This window comes from Salmo salar, chromosome ssa23, assembly GCF_905237065.1.
Source record: "Salmo salar chromosome ssa23, Ssal_v3.1, whole genome shotgun sequence".
NCBI classification, from domain to species: domain Eukaryota; kingdom Metazoa; phylum Chordata; class Actinopteri; order Salmoniformes; family Salmonidae; genus Salmo; species Salmo salar.
Genome location: NC_059464.1, coordinates 29364561 through 29382849, shown reverse-complemented (window position 1 = coordinate 29382849; position 18289 = coordinate 29364561). Strand labels below are relative to the sequence as shown.

The 18289-nt window shown below is 45.7% G+C and overlaps 1 pseudogene; it reads right to left on the bottom strand.

The window, feature by feature from the left end:
• Positions 1-11678, bottom strand: part of LOC106584255 (oxysterol-binding protein-related protein 1-like) — a 29585-nt pseudogene extending 17907 nt beyond the window's left edge.
• Between the last annotated feature and the right edge of the window lie 6611 nt (positions 11679-18289).

The window sequence follows — 18289 nt, the reverse complement described above, 5'->3', positions numbered from 1 at the left end:
TAACAAAAAATGTCTGCAGCATTGAAGGTCCACAAGAACACAGTGGCCTCCATCATTCTTAAATGGAAGAAGTTTGGAACCACTAAGACTCTTCCTAGAGCTGGCCGCCCGGCAAAACTAAGCAAGCGGGGGAGAAGGGCCTTAGTCAGGGAGGTGACCAAGAACCTGATGGTCACTCTGACAGAACTCCAGAGTTCCACTGTGGAGATGGGAGAACCTTTCCAGAAGGACAACCCTCTCTGCAGCACTCCACCAATCAGGCCTTTATGGAAAAGTGTCTGAACAGAAGCCCCTCCTCAGTAAAAGGCACGACAACCTGCTTGGAGTTTGCCAAAAGGCACCTAAAGGACTCTCAGACCATCAGAAAAATATTCTCTGGTCTGATGAAACCAAGATTTTTGGCCTGAATGTCAAGCATCACGTCTGGAGGAAACTTGGCACCATCCCTACGGTGAAGCTTGGTGGTGGCAGCATCATGCTGTGGGGATGTTTTTCAACGGCAGGGACTGGGAGACTAGTCAGAATCGAGGGAAAGATGAATGGAGCAAAGTACAGAGAGATGAAAACCTGCTCCAGAGTGCTCAGAACCTCAGACTGGGGCGAAGGTTCACCTTCCAACATGACAACGACCCTAAGTACACAGCCAAGACAATGCAGGATTGGCTTTGGGACAAGTCTCTGAATGTCCTTGAGTGGCCCAGCCAGATCAAAGATTTGAACCTGATCGAACATCTCTGGAGAGACCTGAAAATAGCTGTGCAGCAATGTTCCCCATCCAACCTGAGAGAGCTTGAAGAGATCTGCAGAGAAGAATGGGAGAAACTCCACAAATACAAGCTTGTAGAGTCATACCCAATGAGACTCGAGGCTGTAATCGCTGCCAAAGGTGTTTCAACAAAGTACTGAGTAAAGGGTCTGAATATTTATATAAATGTAATATTTCCGTTTCTTATTTTTAATACATTTGCAAAAATATCCCCAAAACTGTTTTTGCTTCGTCATTATGGGGTATTGTGTGTCGACTGAGGGAAAAAATGTTTAATCCATTTTAGAATAAGGCTGTAACGTAACAAAATGTGGAAAAGGTCAAGGGGTCCGAATACTTTCTGAATGCACTGTACTTGAGTCTTTCTCTTCAGTGTATCCTCTTTAATCAGGTGACTTTGTATGAGTTACTGTTTGTTCGTCTTTACGTGCTTGTGTGTTGGAGAGATTTCCCAGCTGATTGTAAACATCACCATAAAAAACACTTCTCATAGCTCCATCCCTTTTCCGTCCCCTTTGTCTCCCATAAACCCTCTGCATTAATAAACTACCTGCCAACAGCACAGCCTTGCTCAGTATGTGTGTTTGTGTGTATCGGTAGTAAAGACTAAGTCTATGGCGAATTTCCACTGAGGATTTTCCCTGGATTTTTACAAAAAGCCTCAGGCTTCTGTGTTTCCACCGCCATGGCCCGGCTCCGTCGACTCACTGGGCCATGAACTCGGTGGACCTGCTCTGATTTGGGGCCAAGGCAAAGCCGCTGGGACTTTCAGGGCTGCATTTGCATAACAATGGCTAACTGTGAACATGTGTTAACACCTTCTGTGGTTAACAGCTTCTCACAAAGCAACTCTTTTGATAATGCAGAGGTTGCTGGTTCTGCTCTTCACAAGTCATCAGTGTCAGCCATAGCAATGAAAACACACTTCCCAAAAACTAACACTAGAGCAACACTAACATAATCACTGGAGACAGTAGTGTTGCTGTGGAAAAAAGGCATCAGTAGACACAGAAGAGAAGTGACAAACCCCATCCTGTCTGGAGAAGAGGCTGAGGCAGTGGTTGAGATTCGAGCAAGTTTCACTGGACAGCTCACACACCTCCCTCATCTTCTGTAGCATCAAGGGCGGTAGCTCTGAGGGGACAAACAAGGCCACGGGACATTTGTTCTGAGAGAACAGATAAATAGTGTTTGTAACAGTAACATCAAATTTACCACTAAAGCCTTGTGGTCTGAATTTACACTAAATTCAAGGCACTATCAGACCATCCTAGTCTTCCCCTGGAGATACACTGAGTGTACAAAACATTAGGAACACCTACCTAATATTGAGTTGCACCCCCCTTTTCCCTCGGAACAGCTTCAATTTGTCAGGGCATGGACTCTACAAGGTGTCCAAAGCGTTCCACAGGGATGCTGGCCCATGTTGACTCCAATGCTTCCCCCGTTCAAAGGCACTTAAATCTTTTGTCTTGCCCATTCACCCTCTGAATGGCACACAATCCATGTCTCAATTGTCTCAATGCTTAAACATCTTTCTTTAACCTGTCTCCTCCCCTTCTTCTACACTGATTGAAGTGGATTTAACAAGTTACATCAATAAGGGATCATAGCTTTCACCTGTATTAACCTGGTCAGTCTATGTCATGGAAAGAGCAGGTATTCCTAATGTTTTGTACACTCAGTGTAGGTCAAAAGGGTTTATGCACGAGCTTCTGTTGTAAGTGCAATATATTAAAAAGCACAATTACATTTAACATTTATGTTATGAATGAGGGTACTGTACTACACATCTGTGGAAATGGAGTTCCTATGAAAGAAAAGGCTTTACTCTCTGCAAGTCCATCTTCCTTCACCAAGGAGAGGAATGCTCTAACCTCCTTCTCCAGCTTCTGGTGACAAGCTTCAGCTGACTGCCAGGGAGGAGGGAGAGAGAGAAAACATGACCTCCATACATACACTACAGTTCAAAGTTTGAGGTCGCTTAGAAATGTCCTTGTTTTTTAAAGAAAAGTACATTTTTTGTCCATTAAAATAATATCAAATTGATCATAAATACAGTGCAGACATTGTTAATGTTGTAAATGACTATTGTAGCTGGAAACGGAAGATTTTTCATGGAATACCTACATAGGCGTACAGATGTCACATTCTGACCAGTAAAGGGGTTATTTGTTATTGTAGTTTGGTCAGGACGTGGCAGGGGGTGTTTGTTTTATGTGGTTCGGGGTTTGTTGGGTTATGTTATTATGTAAGAGGGGTGTTTGTTTAGAGTGTTCCGGGGTTTTTTGGGCTATGTTCTTGTTAGTTTATTTCTATGTTAGTTCTAGTCTTTCTATTTCTATGTTTAGTTAATGGGGTTGACCTTCAATTGGAAGCAGCTGCTCCTCGTTGCTTCTAATTGAAGGTCTTATTTAAGAGGGGTGTTTTTTTTTCTATAGGATTTGTGGATAGTTGTCTCCTGTTTAGTGTCTGAGCACCTGATAGGACTGTTAGTGTCGTTTGTTTTGTATTAGTTTTTAACTTCTTTTGAGTAATAAAGAAGATGAGTATACACGTTCTCGCTGCGTTTTGGTCTGATCATTACGACACCCGTTACAACAGAGGCCCATTATCAGCAATCATCACTCCTGTGTTCCAATGGCACGTTGTGTTAGCTAATCCAAGTTTATAATTTTAAAAGGCTAATTGATCCTTAGAAAACCCTTTTGCAATTATGTTAGCACAGCTGACAACTGTTGTCCTGATTAAAGAAGCAATAAACTGGCCTTCTTTAGACTAGTTGAGTATCTGTAGCATCAGTCCCACTCCTCTTTCTATTCTGGTTAGAGCCCGTTTGCGATGTTCTGTGAAGGGCTTAGTACACAGCGTTGTACGAGATCTTCAGTTTCTTGGCAATTTCTCACATGGAATAGCCTTCATTTCTCAGAACAAGAATAGACTGACGAGTCTCTGGCCATTTTGAGCCTGTAATCGAACCCACAAATGCTGATGCTCCAGATACTCAACTAGTCTATAGAAGGCCAGTTTATTGCTTCTTTAATCAGTACAACAGTTTTCAGCTGTGCTAACATAATTGAAAAATGGTTTTCTAATAATCAATTAACCTTTTAAAATTATAAACTTGGATTATCTAACACAACGTGCCATTGGAACACAGGAGTGATGGTTGCTGATAATGGGCCTCTGTACGCCTATGTAGATATTCCATAAGAAATCAGCCGTTTCCAGCTACAATAGTCATTAACAATATCTACAATGTATTTCTGATCAATGTTATGTTATTTTAATGGACAAAAAATGTGCTTTTCTTTCAAAAACAAGGATATTTCTAAGTGACCCCAAACTTTTGAATGTAGTGTAAGTTAACCATGAATTTTAACGATCTTAAAATTCCCTGTTACATGTGAAAGAACAAGAGAGAATACACAGATCTATTGCAGAAGGAGAACATTCAGGGGGATGGGGAAGGTTGATGAGAACATTCAGGGGGATGGGGAAGGTTGAGTAGAACATTCAGGGGGATGGGGAAGGTTGACGAGAAACATTCAGGGGGATGGGGAAGGTTGAGGAGAACATTCAGGGGGATGGGGAAGGTTGACGAGAACATCCAGGGGGATGGGGAAGGTTGACGAGAACATTCAGGGGGATGGGGAAGGTTGATGAGAACATTCAGGGGGATGGGGAAGGTTGAGGAGAACATTCAGGGGGATGGGGAAGGTTGACGAGAACATTCAGGGGGATGGGGAAGGTTGACGAGAACATTCAGGGGGATGGGGAAGGTTGAGGAGAACATTCAGGGGGGATGGTTAAACATTCAGGGGGATGGGGAAGGTTGACGAGAACATTCAGGGGGATGGGGAAGGTTGACGAGAACATTCAGGGGGATGGGGAAGGTTGACGAGAACATTCAGGGGGATGGGGAAGGTTGAGTAGAACATTCAGGGGGATGGGGAAGGTTGAGGAGAACATTCAGGGGGATGGGGAAGGTTGAGGAGAACATTTAGGGGGATGGGAAAGGTTGAGTAGAACATTCAGGGGGATGGGGAAGGTTGAGGAGAACATTCAGGGGGATGGGGAAGGTTGAGGAGAACATTCAGGGGGATGGGGAAGGTTGAGGAGAACATTCAAGGGGATGGGGAAGGTTGAGGAGAACATTCAGGGGGATGGGGAAGGTTGAGATACCAGATGAAGGTAAAGAGGTTGCAGACTGGTATGTCACCTGTAGTGATTCCGTCAGCTCTCCCACACTCATGACTTCTTCCTCGTCCTCCTTGCTGCCCTGCACCTGAGAGCAGTAGTGTGTGCTGTAGGCAGAGTATTCCTCCATAGCATCCAGCCCCACTCATCTGAGCTGCATGATGTACTGCACTGTACTGTGCTGCTTCATATTCTGCTCTTAGGCAAATAACTGGGCTCTCACATGACTCATGACAGGAAGCAAATGAGAATAGCGTTGTTTGTTGTGTGTGTGTGTGTGTGTGTGTGTGTGTGTGTGTGTAGGTTTGTTCAAATGTAAGCTATGTTCATCAACTGGTTGGTGTTTTTTTAACAGAAAACATGTTTTTGTTCTAACAAAAAAGATGCTCATTAGCTTTTGTAAGTATGACAGCTATAGAAAAAACAGAAGCAATGACAAACAGTATTGTGTGGCTCCCGTGTGGCTCAGTTGGTAGAGCATGGTGTTTGCAACGCCAGGGTTGTGGGTTCGATTCCCACAGGGGACCAGTACAGAGAAAAAAATGTATGAAATGTATGCATTCACTACTGTAAGTCGCTCTGGATAAGAGTGTCTGCTAAATGACTAAAAATGTTGTTTTTTTTAAATACTTCAGAAAAACAAACCACATCTCACTTTTCTTGTCATTCACAGGGGACACTTTGAAATGATGCACTTGAGGGTGAAAAAGCAGCGGTCTCTGACTTTGATCTGAAAAATAAATAGTAAAACACAATTTATCCAGTAGAGGCTGCTGAGGGGAGGATGGCTCATAATAATGGCTGGAATGGAGTCAATGGAGTGGTATCAACCACACGGAAACGACATCTTTGATATGTATGATGCCATTCCATTGACTCCACTCATTATTATGAGTCGTCCTCCCCTCAGCTGCCTCTACTGAATTTGTCGTATTCTACACTAATATTCCAGTAAATACTGCCCCAATGTTAAATCTGATGAGAGAAAAATCATGGCCTACCAAACAGTGGGCTTGGGTTAGAGGCTTACAGCCTTGTCTTTGGACATTGGCAACTGCATCCAACCTTAGTGTGTCTCTCTCTCTCTGCCTCCTAGGTATAATAATCTAGTGTGGATCTAGGGCAGGGCTTCTCAAATTCTATTTGTCAATAGGGTTTTTGAGAAGGTCCGGTCATACAAGTTGTCACGGCTGTCGAAAGGTGAAGAGGACCAAGGTGCAGGGTGTGTGTTGTTCCACATTTTTACATTTACATTTTACATTTTAGTCATTTAGCAGACGCTCTTATCCAGAGCGACTTACAAATTGGTGCATTCACCTATAATATCCAGTGGAACAACCACTTTACAATAGTGCATCTAAATCTTTTAAGGGGGGGGTTAGAAGGATTACTTTATCCTATCCCAGGTATTCCTTGAAGAGGTGGGGTTTCAGGTGTCTCCGGAAGGTGGTGATTGACTCCGCTGTCCTGGCGTCGTGAGGGGAGCTTGTTCCACCATTGGGGTGCCAGAGCAGCGAACAGTTTTGACTGGGCTGAGCGGGAACTGTGCTTCCTCAGAGGTAGGGAGGCGAGCAGGCCAGAGGTGGATGAACGGAGTGCCCTTGTTTGGGTGTAGGGCCTGATCAGAGCCTGAAGGTACGGAGGTGCCGTTCCCCTCACAGCTCCGTAGGCAAGCACCATGGTCTTGTAGCGGATGCGAGCTTCGACTGGAAGCCAGTGGAGAGAGCGGAGGAGCGGGGTGACGTGAGAGAACTTGGGAAGGTTGAACACCAGACGGGCTGCGGCGTTCTGGATGAGTTGTAGGGGTTTAATGGCACAGGCAGGGAGCCCAGCCAACAGCGAGTTGCAGTAATCCAGACGGGAGATGACAAGTGCCTGGATTAGGACCTGCGCCGCTTCCTGTGTGAGGCAGGGTCGTACTCTGCGAATGTTGTAGAGCATGAACCTACAGGATCGGGTCACCGCCTTGATGTTGGTGGAGAACGACAGGGTGTTGTCCAGGGTCACGCCAAGGCTCTTAGCACTCTGGGAGGAGGACACAAGGGAGTTGTCAACCGTGATGGCGAGATCATGGAACGGGCAGTCCTTCCCCGGGAGGAAGAGCAGCTCCGTCTTGCCGAGGTTCAGCTTGAGGTGGTGATCCGTCATCCACACTGATATGTCTGCCAGACATGCAGAGATGCGATTCGCCACCTGGTTGTCAGAAGGGGGAAAGGAGAAGATTAATTGTGTGTCATCTGCATAGCAATGATATGAGAGACCATGTGAGGATATGACAGAGCCAAGTGACTTGGTGTATAGCGAGAATAGGAGTGGGCCAAGAACAGAGCCCTGGGGGACACCAGTGGTGAGAGCACGTGGTGCGGAGACAGATTCTCGCCACGCCACCTGGTAGGAGCGACCTGTCAGGTAGGACGCAATCCAAGCGTGCGCGGTGCCGGAGATGCCCAGCTCGGAGAGGGTGGAGAGGAGGATCTGATGGTTCACGGTATCAAAGGCAGCAGATAGGTCTAGAAGGATGACACTGTGAAACTATGCAATACATAAATAAACTGAAAGACAAAACAACAAACTGTGACGCAGAGGTGAAACATACACAACTCAAAAATAATCTCCCACAAACCCAGGTGGAAAAATTCCCTACTTAAGTATGTACTCCAATTAGAGACAACGAGGACCAGCTGCCTCTAATTGGAGATCATCCCAAACAAAACCAACATAGAAATACAAAACTAGAACATGAACATAGAAATACAAAACATAGAAAAACACCCCTGTCACGCCCTGACCTACTCTACCATAGAAAATAACATCTTACTATGGTCAGGACGTTACACACGTTTCCAAGGTGGCAAAGGTCTGGATGGATATTGTCATTTATCGCCGTAGTAAAGAATCCCCACCTCGCAAACCATGTGACCCCAAACTATTCACACCCCTTTTGTTGGCAGAGAGAACATTCAGCAGCTTTACTTTTTTTCTGAAATTCTACACGTGTTGCCATGTCTTATGTGTGTTTATAGGATACCAGGGTTCTAGGCCCGACTGAGCCCCACCACCCCAAAAAATATAATGCAACATTTTATTCGATTTTTTGTTGTGACAGTATTGACCGCATTCTGGGTCTGGATGTGGCCTGCAGTCTGCCTATTGAGTATGGGGGATCTAGGGTGTCCTTCATTTTTACTTTGTATTTATTTAACCTTTATTTAACTAGGCAAGTCAGTTAAGAACAAATTCTTATTTACAATGACGGCCTTCCAAAAGGCAAAAGACTTCCTGCGGGGACGGGGGCTGGGATTAAAAATAAAGAATAACATATAAATATAGGACAAAACACACATCACGACAAGAGAGACAACACAACACTACATAAAGAGAGACCTAAGACAACAACATAGCAAGGCAGCAACACATGACAACACAGCATGGTAGCAACACAACATGACAACAACATGGTAGCAACACAACATGGTAGCAGCACAAAACATGGCACAAACATTATTGGACACAGACAACAGCACAAAGGGCAAGAAGGTAGAGACAACAATATATCACGGAAAGCAGCCAGAACTGTCAGTAAGAGTGTCCATGATTGAGTCTTTGAATGAAGAGATTGAGATAAAACTGTCCAGTTTGAGTGTTTGTTGCAGCTCGTTCCAGTCGCTAGCTGCAGCGAAATGAAAAGACGAGCGACCCAGGGATGTGTGTGCTTTGGGGACCTTTAACAGAATGTGACTGGTAGAATGGGTGTTGTATGTGGAGGTTGAGGGCTGCAGTAGATATCTCAGATAGAGGGGGAGTGAGGCCTAAGAGGGTTTATTAAATAAGCATCAACCAGTGGGTTTTGCGACAGGTATACTGAGATGACCAGTTTACAGAGGAGTATAGAGTGCAGTGATATAGGCGCTCGAGAGCACCCTTACCTGCTGATCTATAAATGATGTCTCCGTAATCTAGCATGGGTATGATGGTCATCTGAATCAGGGTTAGTTTAGCAGCTGGGGTGGAAGAGGAGCAATTACAATAGAGGAAACAGAGTCTAGCTTTAACTTTAGCCTGCAGCTTTGATATGTGCTGAGAGAAGGACAGTGTACTGTCTAGCCATACTCCCAAGTACTTGTATGAGGTGACCACCTCAAGCTCTAAACCCTCAGAGGTAGTAATCACACCTGTGGGGAGAGGGGCATTCTTCTTACCAAACCACATGACCTTTGTTTTGGAGGTGTTCAGAACAAGGTTAAGGGTAGAGAAAGCTTGTTGGACACTAAGAAAGCTTTGTTGTAGAGCATTTAACACAAAATCCGGGGAGGGGCCAGCTGAGTATAAGACTGTTGTTTATGTAAATTGAGAAGAGCGTGGGGCCTAGGATTGAGCCTTGGGGTACTCCCTTGGTGACAGGTAGTGGCTGAGACAGCAGATTTTCTGACTTTATACACTGCACTCTTTGAGAGAGGTAGTTAGCAAACCAGGCCAAAGACCCCTCAGAGACACCAATATTCCTTAGCCGGCCCACAAGGATGGAATGGTCTACAGTATCAAAAGCTTTGGCCAAGTCAATAAAAATAGCAGCACAACATTGCTTAGAATCAAGGACAATGGTGACATCATTGAGGACCTTTAAGGTTGCAGTGACACATCCATAACCGGAGCGGAACCAGATTGCATACTCAAGAGAATACTATAGACATCAAGAAAGCCAGTCAGTTGATTATTTACAAGTTTTTCCAACACTTTTGATAAACAGGGCAAAATTGAAATAGGCCTATAACAGTTAGGATCAGCTTGATCTCCCCCTTTAAATAAAGGACAAACCGTAGCTGCCTTCCAAGCAACGGGAACCTCCCCAGAAAGGAGAGACAGGTTAAAAAGGTCGGCGATAGGCTTGGCGATGTTAGGAGCAGCAACCTTAAAGAAGAAAGGGTCTAAACCATCTGACCCAGATGTTTTTTTGGGGTCAAGTTTCAGGAGCTCCTCTAGCACCTCAGACTCAGTGACTGTCTGGAGGGAGAAACTTTGTAGCGGGGCAGAGGAAAAAGAGGGAGAAGCATCAGGGATAGTCACATTAAAAGGGGTGGGAGATGAGGAAATGTTGGACGGGCAAGGAGGCATGGCTGAGTGAAATAGGAATCCTGACTTAATGAAGTGGTGATTAAAGAGCTCAGCCATGTGCTTCTTGTCAGTAACAACCACATCATCAACTTTAAGGGACATGGGCAGCTGTGAGGAGGAGGGTTTATTCTCCAGGTCTTTAACCGTTTTCCAGAACGTCTTGTGGTTAGACCCACAGAGAGAGAACTGCTCCTTTAAGTAACTAACTTGGGCCTTCCAGATAGCCTGAGTGCACTTATTTCTCATTTGCCTGAACAAGAGCTGGTCAGCCTGAGTATGCGTGTGCCAAGCCCTTCGCCAAATGCAATTCTTGAGGTGGAGTAACTCTGCAAGATCACAACCAGGGGCTGAACCTGTTTTTAATTCTCATTTTCTTTACGAAGGAGTGTTTGTTAGCAATACCACTGAAAATATCAAAAAAGAAGGTTCAAGGGTCTTCGACAGAGGGGATCAAGCTGATTCTATACCATTTTACAGAAATGGTACGTTAGAACTTAAGCAGTTGAATCTAACTTAAGATTCACATCTGCTGTTCAAATGATTGTGCAAATCATATAACTTCAGGAAGAGGTGAAAATGGCCATGTTTGTGTCTAAGGACTGGAGAGAGAGAGAGAGCACATACTGTTTAGAGTACCAGGACAGAACTCCATCTTGAAGGACCACCCAGTAGGAATGCCAGTCTAAAAAGCGGGAACTCTGAAAGAAGGGATAGGTGGGGTTTGTGTTTCATGTACATTCAAGTGTTATCAAGTGAAAGTAAGCTTTTCACTGATTACAATTTGACCTTAGTCAAAATGGTGGAATCATCTGCAAATGACTGTACCTTCCAAAGGGCTCCTTCAAACATCTGGACATACCCTTACAGACCGTTTGGAGACAGCAACCATTACAAATGTTTTTACCAATAACATAATGTTCCAATGCACAGTACAATGCTTCAGGGTTTATCCTTGCAGTGCAGTCAAGTCTTCAATATCTTTCATACGTAACAAATCAATTTAGCACCCACTTTATGAAAATTGCCTTCCAGGATCTGCTTAATCGCTGTGTTGTTGGTGCACAAGTCAGAGAAAAGGAGTCATCATACAGAACACTACACCAGAACATTGATGTTAAAACAAACAGCATGTACTGTAGCTTCTAAGCAACCCATCTCATACACACCTTGTCATTCACTGATTCTGAGCCCATCTTTACCATTCTTGTTCTTGATGTTGGGTCTAGAACCATTATTTAGCAGTTTCAGGGCACATAGCTTTTGACCCCGATAGGCAGAACAGTGCAGTAGGGTGTTACCCAAGAGGTCACAGCAGTCAATGTCTGGAGGCTTTTTCCTGTTAAGCTAAAACGAGACTGACAAATAGAGCATACTGGGTAAAAATACAAAACCATGAAGGATAAATGTTTTTAATCATACACTGAGAGAAAAGTTATTCTTTCCAAGTGGGTAAAGGAACAGATATTGTGTGAAATTAAACTTTGCTCACCAGCTGTGACAGGGTAGAAAGGTCTCCTTCTCTCTCTGTCTCTAAAAGCTCTTCTTCTAGTTCTTCTCCGTCCTCTCCATCGCTGAATGGATTTATTGTGAAACCTTTCATCTCCACCTTTCAATGTCTAATGAGCTTTGAATTGTAATTGTTTATACATATTCAGATGGAGTTATATTTCTAAAATGTGTATAGTATGCCGTGGCTCAGTTGGTAGAGCATGGTGTTTGAAATACCAGGGTTGTGGGTTCGATTCCCACGGGGGACCAGTACGGAGAAAAAAAATGTGTGAAATGTATGCATTCACTACTGTAAGTTGCTCTGGATAGGGGCGTTGGCTAAAATGTAAGTTATTTAGCTACATGTATTTCCCACCATAGCATGGAGAAAGTCAAGAGGAAGCAGTGTGAGTTGGACATGTGTGAAGGAGATTAGAGGCTACAAAGGCATTATGATGACCAACCAATGTTTAAAGGTACATCAAGCACGATCCAAAACAAACTTTTGGATCGTGTGTATGAAGTGTACAGAGAAGCTACAGCTAAGGAGGTTTCTGAGACTCCTTTTGCGTCTGTACAGGCAGACGAGACAACTGACGTCTCCTGTAAATCACAGATGGTAATAGTGCTGTGCTACATGTTTCCAGACAACAGTGTGTGTAAGAGGTTTTTGGAGTTTGTAGAGTTGAAGGACCAAACTGGTGTTGGCCTCTCCAACACTATCAAACAAGTCCTAGCGCCACTGAATGTAGAGGAGATCTGGTTGCACAAACCTATGACGGGGCAGCGGTGATGAGTGGTAATGTATGTGGTGTCCAAACGTTACTGAAGGAGACTTACCCAAACGCGCAATTTGTGCACTGTTATGCACACCAACTGAATCTAACACTTCAGCAACTTTGTGCAGGGAGAGTGGGCGTGCTTAAAGTTTTTTTTGCAGACCTATCCTCCTTTTCCACCTTTTTCACGGGCTCACCCAAAAGACTCTCCGCTCTCAATCAACAAACAGACAGGTTCCCAGACCACCGGGTACACGATGAAACTTCAAAAGCAGAGCCAACAATGCTGTGTGGGAGGACCGTAAGGCACTGGCCCAGTGCATGGAGGACATCCGCACGCAGCCTGGATGGGATGAGATCACCATCAGCGAGGCTTATGGCCTGTCCATGAAACTCAAGGGTCCCACATTTCTGCAACTGCTCGAGTTATTTTCCTTTGTCATGCCAGAGGTGGATGTTTTGTACAACATAATGTAGAAACAACCATTGATGCAGCAGGAATCTCCAGAGCAATCAACAACTTCAAGGTGAACATTCACGAGCAAACTAATCCACTGGCCAAAGGACATTGACACCACTGAACCAAGGCGGAGAAAACTTAGCGCTGCACCCGTAATGAAGGAGGCATGCGACACAATCGCTGCTCATGTGCAAGAAAGGTTTTCTGAAAGTAACCACTTAATTACAGCAAAGTCGGTGGATAGCTCATTTCCCCCCCAGTATGTACATTCCTTTCCGACCGCAGAACTCCAGTGTGCTACCAAGCTATGGCCTGTGGGCAACCAGGAGAAGCTGAAAACGGAGTTGTCCACTCTCTACCGGCATCCTGAGCTGCACACTGGAAAGACAGCACTTTCTTTATTGAAATCACTCTACAAGAACAACCTGCAGGATGCCTTGTCTGAGACTGTCTCTCTTCTCAAAATCATCATCACCACTCCAATGACAACCGCTGAGTCAGAGAGAAACTTTTCCACCCTTAAAAGGATAAAAACCTTCACACGCAACTCCGTGGGACAGAAAAGGCTAAATGCGGCGAGGAGACTGAACCCTCGCCAGGCAAGATGTGCCATGTTTTTCACCCGTTTTGTGTTTACCCTTTCCTACAGACCAGGCTCCCAGAACGTGAAGGCAGACGCATTGTCTCAGCTGTATGACAAAGAGGAGCGGCCCGTGGACCCCACTCCCATACTCCCCACCTCCTGCCTGGTGGCGCCGGTAGTGTGGGAGCTGGACACGGACATTGAGCAGGCGTTAAGTGCAGAGCCTGCTCCCGTCCAGTGTCCCGCTGGGCGTCTGTACGTCCCGTCTGCTGTTCGTGACCGGTTGATCTATTGGGCCCACACGTCACCCTCCTCTGGTCATCCTGGGATCGGTAAGACAGTGCGCTGTTTGAGCAGGAGGTACTGGTGGCCTACCTTGACTAAGTACATGAGGGTTTATGTTTCCTCCTGCTCGGTGTGCGCCCAGTGTAAGGCTCCTAGGCACCTGTCCAGAGGTAAGCTATACTCCTTACCTGTTCCACAACGGCCTTGGTCGCACCTGTCGGTAGACTTTCTGACCGACCTTCCACTATCACAGGGTAACACCACGATCCTGGTCGTTTTGGATCGTTTTTCTAAGTTGTGTCGTCTCCTCCCTCTGCCCGGTCTCCCTACGGCCCTACAGACTGCAGAGGCCTTGTTTACGCACGTCTTCCGGCACTACGGGGTGCCTGAGGATATAGTGTCTGATCGAGGTCCCCAGTTCACGTCTAGGGTCTGGAAGGCATTCATGGAACGTCTGGGGGTCTCGATCAGCCTTACCTCAGGGTTTCACCCCGAGAGTAATGGGCAGGTGGAGAGAGTAAACCAGGATGTGGGCAGGTTTCTGCGGTCCTATTGCCAAGACCGGCCGGGGGAGTGGGCGGTGTTCGTGCCCTGGGCTGAAATGGCACAGAACTCGCTTCGCCACTCCTCCACTAACCTCTCTCCCTTCCAGTGCGTACTGGGGTACCAGCCGGTTCTGGCGCCTTGGCATCAGAGTCAGATCGAGGTTCCTGTGGTGGATGACTGGTTCAGGCGCGTGGAGGAGACATGGGAAGCTGTCTGTGTTCACCTTCAGCAGGCCGTGATGCGCCAAAACGAGAACGCAGATCGACACCGCAGTGAGGCCCCGGTGTTCGCACCGGGGGACCGGGTCTGGCTCTCGACCCAAAACCTGCCCCTCCGCCTGCCCTGCCGGAAGCTGGGTCCGTGGTTTGTGGGGCCATTTAAAGTCCTGAGGAGAGTGAACGAGGTTTGTTATAGGTTACAACTTCCACTTCCACGATTAACATATTAACCCCTCGTTCCATGTGTCTCTCCTCAGGCCGGTGGTGGCTGGTCCGCTCCAGGAGTCTGAGGTGCGGGAGGTTCCTCTGCCCCCTCTGGACATTGGGGGGGACCTCGGCGTACTCCGTTCGCTCCGTACTGGATTCGAGGTGCCGGGTGAGGGGCCTTCAGTATCTTGTGGAGTGGGAGGGGTACGGTCCGGAGGAGAGGTGCTGGGTTCCGGTCGAGGACATGTTGGACCCTTCAATGCTGCAGGAGTTCCGGATCGCCCTGCGCCTCGCCCTCCGGGTCATCCCCGAGGCCAGTGTCGGCGCGCTGCTGGAGCCGCTCGTCAAGGGGGGGGTACTGTCACGACTTCCGGCGAAGTCGGTCCCTCTCCTAGTTCGGGCGGCGGTCGGCGGTCGACGTCACCAGCCTTCTAGCCATCGCCGATCCACCTTTCATTTTCCATTGGTTTTGTCTTGTCTTCCCTCACACCTGGTTTCAATTCCAGAATTGTTAATCAAGATACTCAGATGCCGATACGATATGTATTGCCATTCTCACAATTCTACAGCATGTACAGTGCATTCGGAAAGTATTCAGACCCCTTGACTTTTTCCATATTTAGTTACAGCCTTGTTCTAAAACGGATTAAATCATTTTTTTCCCTCATACATTTTTTTGCAAATGTATTAAGAATATGAAACTGAAATATCGTATTTACATAAGTATTCAGACCCTTTATTCAGTACTTTTTCAGCCTTTTTTGCCTTTACCTCCCTTATCTCACCTCATTTGCTCACTTTCTATATAGACTTATTTTTCTACTATATTATTGACTGTAGGTTTGTTTTACTCCATGTGTAACTCTGTGTTGTTGTATGTGTCAAACTGCTTTGCTTTATCTTGGCCAGGTCGCAATTGTAAATGAGAACTTGTTCTCAACTGGCCTACCTGGTTAAATAAAGGTGAAATAAATAAAAACTTTGTTGAATACCTCTGGCAGCAATTACCGCCTTGAGTCTTCTTGGGTATGACGCTACAAGCTTGGCACATCTGTATTTGGGGAGTTTCTCCCATTCTTCTCTGCAGATCCTCTCAAATCTGAGGTCCTGAGCACTCTGGAGCAAGTTTTCATCAAGGATGTACTTTTCTCTGTACTTTTCTCCGTTCATCTTTCCCTTTATCCTGACTAGTCTCCCAGTCCCCTGGCCTCTCTCATAATTGTTTGCTCACACACATCACCTTCATGGCTAACTTGATTGATTTGTGATTTATAGGTAACTAACAAGTTGCCAAATCAGGCTGAAATACCATTGAATATAATGCTCTCTATGACAGCCTGGTAGAATAGGAGCACGACCTTCTGTTTGACTCCAAAATCCCTGAACCTACAGAGAAAATAAAGGCGTTGGACCTTAGAGTGTTTGTAAGAGTGGACCTGAGTAATGTCCACATTATGGACCACTACAGGTGAGTGGTCACTGACAGATTTGGGGTCAAAAATCACTTCCTCAGTTTGATATTTAGGATGACATTTAGGATGAGGTGTTGGTCATCACAACAAACCTCTGTATCGCTGTCCTATACACAGTAATGTCAGTGTCTATATATTAGACCCAGAATGGCTTTTTGCCCACGCTGGCGCTGCAGACATCTATATCGGTCAGCTAATACAGGACTATTAAAGGCCCAGTACACTACTTTTGTGCATTTTTTTAAGTGTATGCGGATTTTTCAGGGAGTGCTGTAGCACCCTCAGCACCCCGACTTCCCATGTCTATGGGTAGATCTGTTCTATGTGTGCTATTTCTATGCTTCCCGTTAATTTTTTCCTTTACTTTCAGTTTTGTACATCAGCTTCAAACAGCTAAAAATGCCATTATTTTTGGTTATGAAATAGATATTTCACAGATCATACAATGATTCTCTACACTATACTTTGTTGTTATGAGGGAAATATCTATTTGACCCCCTGTCAATCAGAAAGATTTCTGGCTGCCAGGTGTCTTTTATACAGGTAACGAGCTGAGATTAGGAGCACACTCTTAAAGGGAGTGCTCCTAATCTCAGCTTGTTACCTGTATAAAAGACACCTGTCCACAGAAGCAATCAATCAATCAGATTCCAAACTCTCCACCATGGCCAAGACCAAAGAGCTCTCCAAGGATGTCAGGGACAAGATTGTAGACCTACACAAGGCTGGAATGGGCTACAAGACCATCGCCAAGCAGCTTGGTGAGAAGGTGACAACAGTTGGTGCGATTATTCGCAAATGGAAGAAACACAAAAGAACTGTCAATCTCGCTCGGCCTGGGGCTCCATGCAAGATCTCACCTCGTGGAGTTGCAATGATCATGAAAACGGTGAGGAATCAGGCCAGAACTACATGGGAGGATCTTGTCAATGATCTCAAGGCAGCTGGGACCATAGTCACCAAGAAAACAATTGGTAACACACTACGCCGTGAAGGACTGAAATCCTGCAGCGTCCGCAAGGTCCCCCTGCTCAAGAAAGCACATATACATGCCCGTCTGAAGTTTGCCAATGAACATCTGAATGATTCAGAGGACAACTGGGTGAAAGTGTTGTGGTCAGATGAGACCAAAATGGAGCTCTTTGGCATCAACTCAACTCGCCATGTTTGGAGGAGGAGGAATGCTGCCTATGACCCCAAGAACATCATCCCCACCGTCAAACATGGAGGTGGAAACATGCTTTGGGGGTGTTTTTCAGCTAAGGGGACAGGACAACTTCACCGCATCAAAGGGACGATGGACGGGCCATGTACCGTCAAATCTTGGGTGAGAACCTCCTTCCCTCAGCCAGGGCATTGAAAATGGGTCGTGGATGGGTATTCCAGCATGACAATGACCCAAAACACACGGCCAAGGCAACAAAGGAGTGGCTCAAGAAGAAGCACATTAAGGTCCTGGAGTGGCCTAGCCAGTCTCCAGACCTTAATCCCATAGAAAATCTGTGGAGGGAGCTGAAGGTTCGAGTTGCCAAACGTCAGCCTCGAAACCTTAATGACTTGGAGAAGATCTGCAAAGAGGAGTGGGACAAAATCCCTCCCGAGATGTGTGCAAACCTGGTGGCCAACTACAAGAAACGTTTGACCTCTGTGATTTCCAACAAGGGTTTTGCCACCAAGTACTAGTCATGTTTTGCAGAGGGGTCAAATACATACTTCCCTCATTAAAATGCAAATCATTTTATAAAATTTTTGACATGCGTTTTTCTGGATTTTTTTGTTGTTATTCTGTCTCTCATTGTTCAAATTAACCTACCGTTAAAATGATAGACTGATCATTTCTTTGTCGGTTGGCAAACGTACAAAATCAGCAGGGGATCAAATACTTTTTTCCCTCACTGTACTCCCTCTCCGGCCTCTAGGTCACCAGACTACTGATTATTACGCACACCTGTCACCATCGTCACGCGCACCAGCGCTTCATGACACACACCTGGACTCCATCACCTCCTTGACTACCTTCCCTATACCTGTCACTCCCCTTGGGTCTTTCCTCAGGTGTTATTGACTCTGTTCCATGTCAGTGCGTTGTTCTTGTTCTGTTTATTTATTAAACACTCACTCCCTGTAATTGCTTCCCGACTGTCAGCGCATTCGTTACAGAATAACACCTCAC